Here is an 11,362-nt window from a genome sequence, read left to right as displayed (position 1 = left end):
GTTTGGGGGTGATACGGACTGGCAATCCTATGTGTGATTCCTTATTTTCTCATTAAAACCTCGAACTGCTTGTTCGTGAAATACGTTCCTCTATCACTGATTATGGCTCTAGGACAACCGAACCAACTTATAATGTTCCTTAGAATAAACTTTATTACCACGTTATGATAATTGGTTCATGTTGCCATAGCTTCTATCCACTTCGAAACATAATCCACTGCCACCAATACGTACTCATATCCAAAAGAGGAAGGAAAAGAGCCCATAAAATCAATCCCCCAAACATCAAAAATTTTAACTACCAAAATTAGGGATAGGGGCGTCATATCTTTCTTCGAAATACTCTCTGTTTGTTGACATCTTAGACAGTTACGGCAGAAATCATGGGCATCTTTAAAAAGTGTTGGCCAGTAAAATTCACTCTGTAATACTTTTGTTGTAGTTTTTTTTTCACTAAAATACCCCCCACAAGCTGATGAGTGGCAAAAATTTGGGATACTTTGAAATTCACACTCAAGGACACATCGCTAGATAATTTGATCAAGATAAATTCTGAGCAACTCGGGTTCTTTCCAAAAATAATGTTTTACTTAGGCAAAGAATTTATTTTTATCCTGTTGAGTCTAGTAGGATGGGCCTTGTCCTATCGCCAAGTAGTTAACTATGTGTGCAAACTAGGAAAGATTTTTCGAAGATGCTGAGAAGAGTTGTTCATCAGGAAATCTATCTCTAATAGTTTCATTGTTATGTTCTACCAAGATCCTCGAGATATGATCTACTACCATATTTTGGGAATCCTTTTTATCTAAAATTTCTAGATCAAATTCTTATAACAAAAGGACCCATCTAATCAACCTCGACTTTATATCTTTCTTGGATAGCAGATATTTCAATGCTGCATGATCAAAGAAAACTAAGACCTTGGAGCCCAAAAGATATGACCTGAATTTATCTAGGACAAACACGATTGCTAGCAATTATTTCTCAGTTGTGGTGTAGTTTAATTGAGCATCAGAGAGAGTTTTGCTTGCATAATAGATCACATGATGTTTCTTATTAAATTTTTATCCTAAAATTGCCCCTACCGCATAATCGACAGCATCACACATAATTTTGAATGGTAGGGTCCAATCCGATGGTTTGATAATTGGTGTAGTGGTCAATATTATTTTTAGTATATTAAAAATGTCTAGATAGTCTTCATTAAAATCAAAAGAGTTTTCTTTAGCCAGAAGATTACATAAAGGTCATGAAATTTTGCTAAAGTCCTCAATGAAGTGCCTATAAAATCCTGCATGTCCCAAAAAGGATTGTACTTATTTAATCGAGATTGAAGGTGGCAAATTCAAGATTACTTCAACTTTTGCTTTGTCTACTTTGATCTCTCACTTGAATACAATATGTTCGAGCATGATTCTTTTGCAAACCATGAAATAGCTTTTTTCTCAACTCAATATCAAATTCATCTCCACACATCTCTTAAGTACTTTAATTAAATTTTGGAGACCATCATCAAAAGTTGGGCCAAAAATAGAGAAGTCATCCATGAAAACTTTAAGAAACTTGTCAATCATATTAGAAAAGATAGCCATAATGCACCACTGAAAAGTAACCAGTGCATTGCATAGTCCAAATGGCATTCTTCGAAAGGCAAAAGTACCATAGGGGTAGGTAAAGGTGGTTTTCTCTTAGTCTTCTGAGAATACAGGCACCTGATTGGATCCTGAATAACCATCTAAAAAGTAGTAGTAACTTTGACTCACTAGTCATTCTAGGATTTAATCAATGAAAGATAGTGGAAAGTGGCCTTTCCTAGTCATAGCATTGAGTCACCTGTAGCCCACACATACTCACTAGCCAATTGTTGTGCGAGTGGGTAACAATTCACCTTTCTCATTTTTTACCACAATGATGCCCAACTTCTTTGGCACCACTTGGGTCGGACTGACCCATTTACTATTAGAAATTGGGTAGATAATACCTACATCTAATCATTTTATTATCTCTTTTTTTACAACTTTCCACATGTTTGGATGTAATCTATATTGCATGTCCTTATGTGGTTTGGCCTTGGCCTCGCAATGAATGTGATGCATGCAAATAAAAGGATCAATGCCTTTCAAATCAGCAATTGTCCACCCTATGGCCTCTTTGTATTCTTTCAGCCCACCTACAAGTTGGTCTTCCTATTCAGTGTTCAGATCGGAGGAAATGATTACTGACAGAGTCTCATTGGGTCCAAGAAATTAATACTTCAGTGTGTCAAGAAGGGGCTTTAACTCTAGGGTAGGTGGTGCTTCTAGGGATGGTACTAGAGGGCTTGATTGGATCAAAAGTTGTTCATACTTTACAGTCCAAGGGGGAGTGGTGCTAAAATTGGATGGTTATAGAAGTGCATTTATTTCTTTGCTATACTCATCACTGTCAAAATCATCCACTCTAAAATGTTCTATGCATGCCTGTAAAGGGTCTGAGTCGAGCAAGGTAGGGGTTCTATCCTCTATAATTTTCTCTAACAAATTGATCTCACCATGGTCAAAAGTGGGTGGTCCCTATGCTGCGTTAAATATTCAACCTCAGCTTCTTATTTTCGAAAGACACATCCATAATCCTGGTCCTACAGTTTATGCAAGCATTGACAGTTGCTAGGAAGGGTCTACGTGGGATGATAGGTATTTGGCTGAGGTTGCTATCTGATTTCATATCTAGCATCAAAAAATCTACAAAAAAATAAAATTCATCCACTTTCACTAAATATCTTCCAACATTCTATAGGGTACCTTAACTGATCGATCTACTAATGGTAGGGTTACTGTCATGGGCTTCAATTCTCCAAATTCAAATAGGTCATACATAGAGCTTGGTAAAAGGTTAAAACTCGCACCAAAATCTAGCAATGCTTTCTTAATGGTCAGATCCCCTATGACACAGGATATGATTGGGGTACCAGGATCCTTAAGTTTGGAAGGGGTTATCTGTTGAAAGATGGAGCTAGCTTGTTCAGTTAAGTGGACTTTTCTTGGTGTGTATGTCTTGGGTTTTTGCTTTTGAGTGCATAGATCTTTGAGAAACTTGGTGTATGTTGGGACTTATTTGATAGCATCAAGAAGGGGTAGATTAATTTGGACTTGTTTGAACAGTTCAAGCATTTCATTCATTTTGATGCCCTTCTTGTCTAGAGGCAAAGGAGATTCTGAAGCACCAGAGAATGGGGCCTTAGGTGTAGGTGTGGTTTGACAGGTTCTTCCCTCTCTGCAGATTTATTCTTCCCTAGTTCAGCCAGTTTTGAGGGTTTTGATTCTTGAGTTATCTTTGGCTAATTTATGATTCTCCCACTTCTAAGGGTTATAACAGATTTGGCATGTTCGAAAAAAATTTTTGGGCCAATGAAGCTCTCAGCCATGTATTGCTCCTTTGGATTATTAATTGGTTGGCTTGGTAATTTACCTTCATCCCTCCTATTCAAGGTTGTAGCTAGTTGTCCTACCTGGGCTTCTAGCTTTGTAATTGACTATGCGTGGGAGTGCAAAACCTGTAGTTCTTGTAGAATCTTTTCAAGGACAACATTTGAAGAAGATTGGAAATTTAGTGCCGGTTATGGGTATGGAGCCAGTTTATAGGCTCCCTCAATGTAGTTGGGTCTAGGCACTGGGGGCCTTGCAGCAGGTTGTTATGCCCAAAAAAAATTAGGATGGTTTCTCCAACCCGTGTTATAGGTGTTGGAGAAAGGGTTGTATCCTGGTCTAAATTTGTTCTGAGTTTGTGCTTGATTGACTTATTCATGTATAAATTCAGAAAATTGATATGCAGCAGGACAATCATAAACAAAATGAGCAGGACTCGAACATATTGATCAGACATTTATCGCAGATGTGGGTGGAGTGTTGGTGGGCATTACTTGAAATATTTGGTTCATCATTTGAGATAATTTATCCATTCGACTATGGATGTCCATTGAACTACCAATCTCATAAATTCCATCCCATTTAGGTCCAGACATAGGAGGGTCTCTCCTAATAGCAGACATGTGGTGCAATGAGTTTTCACTTAGGGTTTCAAACAGCTGCTGGGTTTCATGCTCATTTTTCAGCATGAAGGTTCCACCACAAGATGTGTCAACCATTTGTCGATGCTTCTCTAACAAACCATCATAGAAGCACTGGACCAGTTGCCATTTAGGTATAGCATGGTAGGGGCATTTCTTAATCAATTCTTTTAATCTCTCCTAAGTCTCGTGAAACATCTCCCCATCCAACAGAAAAAAATCAGTTATGACCTTTCTGATTTGATTAGTCTTTTTAATTGGAAAGTATTTTTTAAGAAATTCTCTCTGCAATTGATCTCAGATTGAAATTGTGATTGTATCGAAGGAGTTTAGTCAATATTTAGCTTTATCCTTTAGTGAGAAAGAAAATAATTTCAACCTAAGAGCATTGTTAGAAAAATTTTGAATTCTAACTATTGAACAAATTTTTAAGAATTTATCTAGATGTCTGTACAAGTCTTCATTAGCAAGTCCATAAAATAATGGGAGTATTTGGATGACACTTGACTTGATTTCATATTGAACTGCCTCAACTAGAGGCACGTAGATGCAAGGAGAGTAGGTATTTGTGGAAGGAGTAAAGTACTCCTTCAACTGCCTAGGTGGATTAGTCTTCTGATTTCGGTCCATATTCCTGAGTTTGTTGGCTTTAAGGGTTCTTTCAATTTCAAGATCTAACGGTTGAATCTCAGGTTACAATGAGCGATGCCCGAGCATAAACCCTACAATTTATACCTTAAAGCAAACACAAGCAATTTTAGTTTTTTTTATATATATTTTTAAATTTTTAGATATAAATAAAAGAAGAGGATAAAAGAAATTCTAAAGATAAGATCCTATTGAGTCCTAAATCTAAGAAGTAGATGCGAAGAATTTAAGTTAGATTAGATATTTTCAGCCAGCAATCAAATGTGTCAATCAATTCTAGCTACGGATTGTCTTAGATCTAGATAGCTCCTAACTGTCAAGGTCATCTTCGAGCACTCCAAGTAGCAGACTAGCAACTCAATTGGTCAAGTAAGTGTAAGGTTGGTGAGGGTTCCTCCGTTGCTTTCTTTAGATACCAATTGAGTTGGTCAGGTAAGCAAACAAAACTAATTTATGAACCACCTTCCTTCGGGACATAATTTCTGAACTACTTTTTTAGACATCAGTTAAATCAACTAATCCTAACTCGGTCCAACTCTTAGGGGTTCTTGTCCTATTGAGCTCGAGATTCCTTAAGAACCAACATCTAATTGATTTTAGGTTAAAGACTTGGATTAGTGCAATTGTAGGATGGTAGTTTGTAAGTCAAGGAAGGATGATAAAATTTTCACCTTATGTTGATTAAGGTTTTGCCCTTAAGAAATTTTATGAAATTATACAATGCAAAAAAAAGAAAAGGTATCCAAATTTGGTGATTAATCAAGAGTAAATTAATTTATTTCTCTTTTTAGGTTTTGTGATTAAATATCTAATTCCCTAAATAGATTATGAGATGTCAATGTAAAGATTTGGTTGATTTTGCAAAAATGTAAGTTTGACCAAGTAACTAGACAAGTTAGAAAGCAAATAAAAGATAGAAAGCAAATATAGCAAATATATTTTTTTTATTTTTTTGTATTTTTTTTATAGAACAAGAGAATAAAAGGGAAGCTGAAAAATAAAGCAATGAAAGTAAGGACAAAAATAAGTAAAGCAGTTAACTAAGAAAGCAATAAATTAAAGAAAGTAGTAAATAATTTTTTTTTACAAATTTTTATAACTCAAAGTAAGTAAAACACGATCCCGATAATGATGCCAAAATTTGATCACTATCGTAGACTTTAAAAATAAATCACTAACTCAAAACTATGTAGATAGTAGCGAGTTAGGTTCATATCCATAGGGATCGCATTGTTACGGTTGAGTTATTTTATCTTAAATTAAAGATGAATAGAAGTTGATTAATTAGAAGACTACTAAATAAGCAAGCAAAAAAATAAATAACTTAATTAAAAATTAACTTCAAATATGAGAGAAGTTCTTAGAATCTTAACTATTTTTTTGTTCGATAGTTGGTACCCTTCTTAATATGCTTTTACTTTGATATCTAAACAATAAAGATATAGTCTATCTTAGAGAGCATGATCTGTATCCATTGAATCATGGTCCATTCCTTAAAGTTATAGACTAGTTTAAATTATCTAAATGCAAAAGAGAGATCTTTACCTAAAGATAATCTTCCCAAGACCACAAACTGTATCCATAGATCACAACTCGTCTCAAGGATAACAGATTATTCTAGATTAAATACTTGCGCAAAGAAAATAAAGATACAAAAATATAAAAAAATAAAATCAATCTTCATTGCATATTAAAGAGAAAAACATAAAATCTCACAATAAAATGCACTATCAAAACAAAATTACAGAGATCTCCTGAGATGTGGTTGTCTAGCCGACTATTGAAAGATTCTTCACCACGATCTACATCCTAGACTCAGGAGATTTTTTTTCTCAGACTTGGAAAAGATCTTCAGCAGCAAGGGGAGGAGATTTGGTAGAGAATAGGCTGAGGGAAGTGGGTTTGAAAGAGGTTGGAAGGTGGAAGAGGATTTTAGGCTGCAGTCTACAGGGTGGGAAAGAAGAAAGATTTGGAGGACTTTTTGGAAGTTTTTGGATGTGACATTTTTATGATTTGTAAGAAACTGATGGAGGTTTAGGATGGCAGAAAAAAATATTGTACCTATGGTTGGCTAAAAATCTGAGAAGATAGAGTTGGTGCGAAGAAAGACTGTGGCGTGGAACCTAAGGCTATGGGGATTTAGATGTGGGGAAGGCTTATTGACATGGAGAAGGCTGATGGATCCTTAAAGGAGGCCTTGAGCTTATTTATAGAGTGGGGAGTGGTCTTTTAAGATTTGGAGATGTGACTTAAAAAAGAAAATAGAGGTGGGAGCATGAATAAGGACTCTTAGATCAAGTATCTTGCTTCTCCTTCGTTGATCAATAAGTCGTGTTTATACTTGATCTTCATGAAGAGTGATCTTTTAATCTAAACTCTTGATATTTAAGTTATGTTCATACTTGGTTCTATATATCTTCTAATCTGAGCCCTTGATTGGAGAGATTGCTTCTTGACCGTTGATCTTTAAGTCACATTCACAATGGAATGGAAGCTGGTTGCCTAATTCACTCGAATTTGATCTGATTTGAGTCCAATTTGAATCGTATGAATCCAAACTCTTAATTACCTATAAAATAGACTAAAGAGCATCAAATTTCAATAAATAAAGAGTGATTAAATAAAATTATGTGTCTCTAATAACTTAATTCAAGTGTTCATCATTCCACCATTCAGGATAAATATGTATCCTGACATACTCTTGCTATCATCGTGATCTAACTAAAAACTAAAATCTATAAATCTCATAAATTTTAAGTCAGATTCTCTATAAATTAACCATTGATCCTTAGTATTTCTTAAATACTTAAAGATAATTTTTACAATCTTCCAATAATTTTTATTCAGATCAGACTATTATCTATTTACTACACCTAGTGAGTATACCACATCCAGTCTTGTACATGTCATGGCATACATGATGGATCCTACTACCAAGACATATGGGATTCTACTCCTACACTCTTTTTCTTGTGGAGTTGTCAGACAATCCTTCTTAGAGAGAATAATTACATGGCCTATCGAAAGATAATTTTTTTTAAAATTTTTCATGCTGAACCATTTTAGCATAATATCTATGTACGTAGATTGGGATAATCCAAGCAACCTCTTAGATCTATCTTTGTAGATCTTCATCCCTAGGATGTAGGATGCTTTTTCCAAATTCTTCATGAAAGAACTATGATGACAGCCAAATTCTTATACCTTATAATGCAGGGATGTCATTTTCGATTAAAAAAAATCATTCACATACAATATAAAGAATATGACCACAGAACTATTAGCCCATTTTGTAAATACAAGATTTTTCTCTATTCTTAACGAAGCCATACATTCTGATCGTCTTATCAAAATGCATGTTCCAACTTTAAGATGCCTATTTCAATCCATAAATAGATTTTTAAAGCTTGCATACCTTAGATTCATCTGTAGATGCAAACTCTTCAGGTTATATCATATACACCTCTTCTTCTAGCTCTCTATTTAGGAAAGTGATTTTGGCATCCATTTGTCAGATTTCATAATCAAGGTGTGTTGCTATCACAAGTATAATTCGAATGGACTTCAGCATTACCACAGGAGAAAATATCTCATCATAGTCAATACCATAACCTTGACGATATCTTTTGGCAATCAAACAGGTTTTATAAGTCTCCACCTTTCTATCTGCACCCCTTTTTCTTTTGAAAATCCACTTACATCCATGAATTTTATCCCTTCAGGTGGACCAACGAGTGTCCATACATCATTGATCTTTAGAAATTCTTTTTCGGACTTCATGATTTCAAGCTACTTATTAGAGTCGGATCTTTATATGGCATCTATGTAGATGATCAGATCCTTGTTATTTTTATCAAGTTCAATAGGATCACCATCCTGAATCAAGAAATCATAGTATCTATCCGGCAGATGTAGTAGTTTATCGGATCTCCTCAAAAGTGCCTTTACAATGGGCTCTAGATTTGATCTAATCAAATCTAGTTCTGTAGGTTCACTTATCTATATCAGTTCTTCTACGTATCGAACTTCATCAAGTTCAATCTTAGTGGTATTAATTTTTTCTTTAAAAAACTTTTTTTTAAAAAAAATAGCCCTATGGCAAACAAACACCTTTTATTCTTCAGCAAGATAGAAGTAATACCCCTTAGTTTCTTTTCGATACCCAATAAATAAATATTTGTTAGATCTAGATCCAAGCTTATCCATTTTCAAATGATTGACATAAGCTGTATACCTCCAAATCCTAAGGTGAGAGAGTACTAGCTTACGTCCTATCCACATCTCATATGATATTTTATTTATAGATTTACTTAAAATTTTATTAAGTATATAACAGGCAAACTCGAGTGCATATCTTCAAAAAAGATTGACAAACTTACAAAGCTCATCATGGATCAAACCACATCTAACAAAGTTCGATTCTTCTTTTCTGACACTCTATTACATTGTGGTATCCCAGGAGAGATCCATTATGAGAGAATCTCATTTTCTTCTAAATATGTCAGAAATTTACTAGTGAGGTATTCATCTCTTTGATCAAATCAAAAAATTTTAATATTCTTTTTAATTTATTTTTCAACCTCATTACGAAATTATTTGAATATTTCAAATGATTCAGATTTATGTTTCATAAGATAGACATACCCATACCTGGATAGATTGTTAGTGAATGTAATAAAGTAGTAATACCCATCTCTGGCACATGTGTTCATTAGTCCACATACATCATTATGTACTGGACTTAGAACTTCATTGGCTCGTTCATCTTTTTCAATAAAAGGTGATTTAGTCATCTTTCCAAGAAGACAAGATTTACAGATTGATAATAATTCACAATCATTGACTTCAAAGATTTCTTCTTTAGTTAATTTATTTATCCTATTCTTATTAATATGACCTAGCCTACAATGCCAAAGATAGGCATCCGAGATATTATCTAACCTAGGATGTTTATTCAAAGTGTACATTACACTAACGGACCATGATATAATATAAATATCATTACTCATCTATCCCTTCATCACAGTAACACTATTCATAATGATATCACAATAATGATTCTTTATTAAAATTTCATATCTATTCACGGCCCAAAGGCCTATAAACATTACATTCAATAAAAAGGATAGACAAAAATGACAATCATTCAAAACAATGATATTAGAATTGAAAATAAATTTGATAATTTTTAAAACTAGAACTGGAGCAGATCTTCTATCTCTAACATTCAAAAATCTCTTACCATCTTCAAACCTCCTACTGACCTTAAGTTTCTGTAATGAATTATAAATATTAATAGAATTTTCAGTATCCAATATCCAGATTATAGTATCATAAATAGAGAAGTTGCAAGATATTATCATATAATTACCTTGATTAGCAACTGCTTGCTTCTTTCTCTTATTCGATCTATTTGGATCAAGAAAAGTAATATATTGAGGATAGTTTCTCTTCCAGTGATCTAGCTTCTTATAGTAGAAGCACTCTGTCTAACTCTGATCAGTCTTAGACTTCTTGATCTGAACAAACTTAGTATTGAGAAGAGTGTCCCAAAGCCAATCGTCAGCCTGTTGATGGTTATGCTCATTTTTCTATATGTACATAAATTATGAATTAATAAAAATTATTTTGATATTTTTCATCACAAAATATTTCATCTTCTAACGAACTCCTATGTTATGGTGAAGTCCTTAGGACTATTTAGACTCGATAAAAGAGGATTTATCGTTTAGTCCTTAAATCTGTTCGCGACCAAATGATACATTGTTACCAAGGACGACAATGTTTATCAAGCATAGGTCATTGTGTGCCATATAGGTTGGTTGTCCTCTTAACCAATGAGTGTGAAGACATTGGTATGGCATACAGATGAGATATAAGGGCACATCTGCACTGAACGTGACCAACTTCGGAGCTATTTCTACTGTCAAGATTTACTCCGATGGAATATGGGTATAAATGTCCCTCTGACCTAAGACCGCCATGATGACTTGTAAGCAACTCACTGTACTTAGGCACTGGACTACCTGAATTTCTAATTCAATGATGGAAGGCTGCTGGGTGTAGTCAAGTACTTGACTTGTCGGTGCGTGTGTCAAGATGGGATTGACCACTCCAGTTTAGGAGCTGTGTATAGTCATGTTTCAATTTAGCAAAATCTTAGTTAGGGTAGTCTTTGTGAGGAGTCACAGGATTATTTGAGTTGAGCACGATTCGGATGATCTAATCAGGGTTGACAGTTTAACCCTGAGTCATCCTAAACACAGAGATCAAAAGGATGAATTATACAGTAACCATATTCACGTAGATTTTGAGTGTTGCAATTGTGACTATTCGACCTATTTGATCATCGGGTACCATTACTAGATGGTCACTTCGATTAGTATAGGAATTGGTTCCTGTGCTACCGACTTAGGTTCGAACCTGCGGGGTCACACACATTAGAGGTTCCTATCTGATCTGATGGCTTATGAAGAGTCTTAATACTAGTAGACTATGAGTACTATATATCTGAGACTCTGTGATCAAGAATCAGGATTCTCTGATCATGAGTCCTACACATTTTGGATACCGGGGTCAAGAGTCCCACTGGTTTGGGACTCTTCGATCAGGGTTACATATCGATGAATTCTGATGCCCGATTACCCATCGGATTTGGATTCAATATTT

General features: G+C 34.7%; 1 non-coding gene across 1 annotated transcript; it reads left to right on the top strand.

Moving 5' to 3' along the window:
- Nucleotides 1-4,181: 4,181 nt before the first annotated feature.
- On the top strand, nucleotides 4,182-4,287 carry LOC114913324 (small nucleolar RNA R71). The gene has a single exon (XR_003799340.1). It is a non-coding gene; the product is annotated as a small nucleolar RNA R71 (small nucleolar RNA).
- Nucleotides 4,288-11,362: the final 7,075 nt, after the last annotated feature.

Source organism: Elaeis guineensis, chromosome 10, assembly GCF_000442705.2.
Source record: "Elaeis guineensis isolate ETL-2024a chromosome 10, EG11, whole genome shotgun sequence".
Classification (NCBI taxonomy): domain Eukaryota; kingdom Viridiplantae; phylum Streptophyta; class Magnoliopsida; order Arecales; family Arecaceae; genus Elaeis; species Elaeis guineensis.
This window is presented reverse-complemented; position numbering and strand designations above follow the sequence as displayed.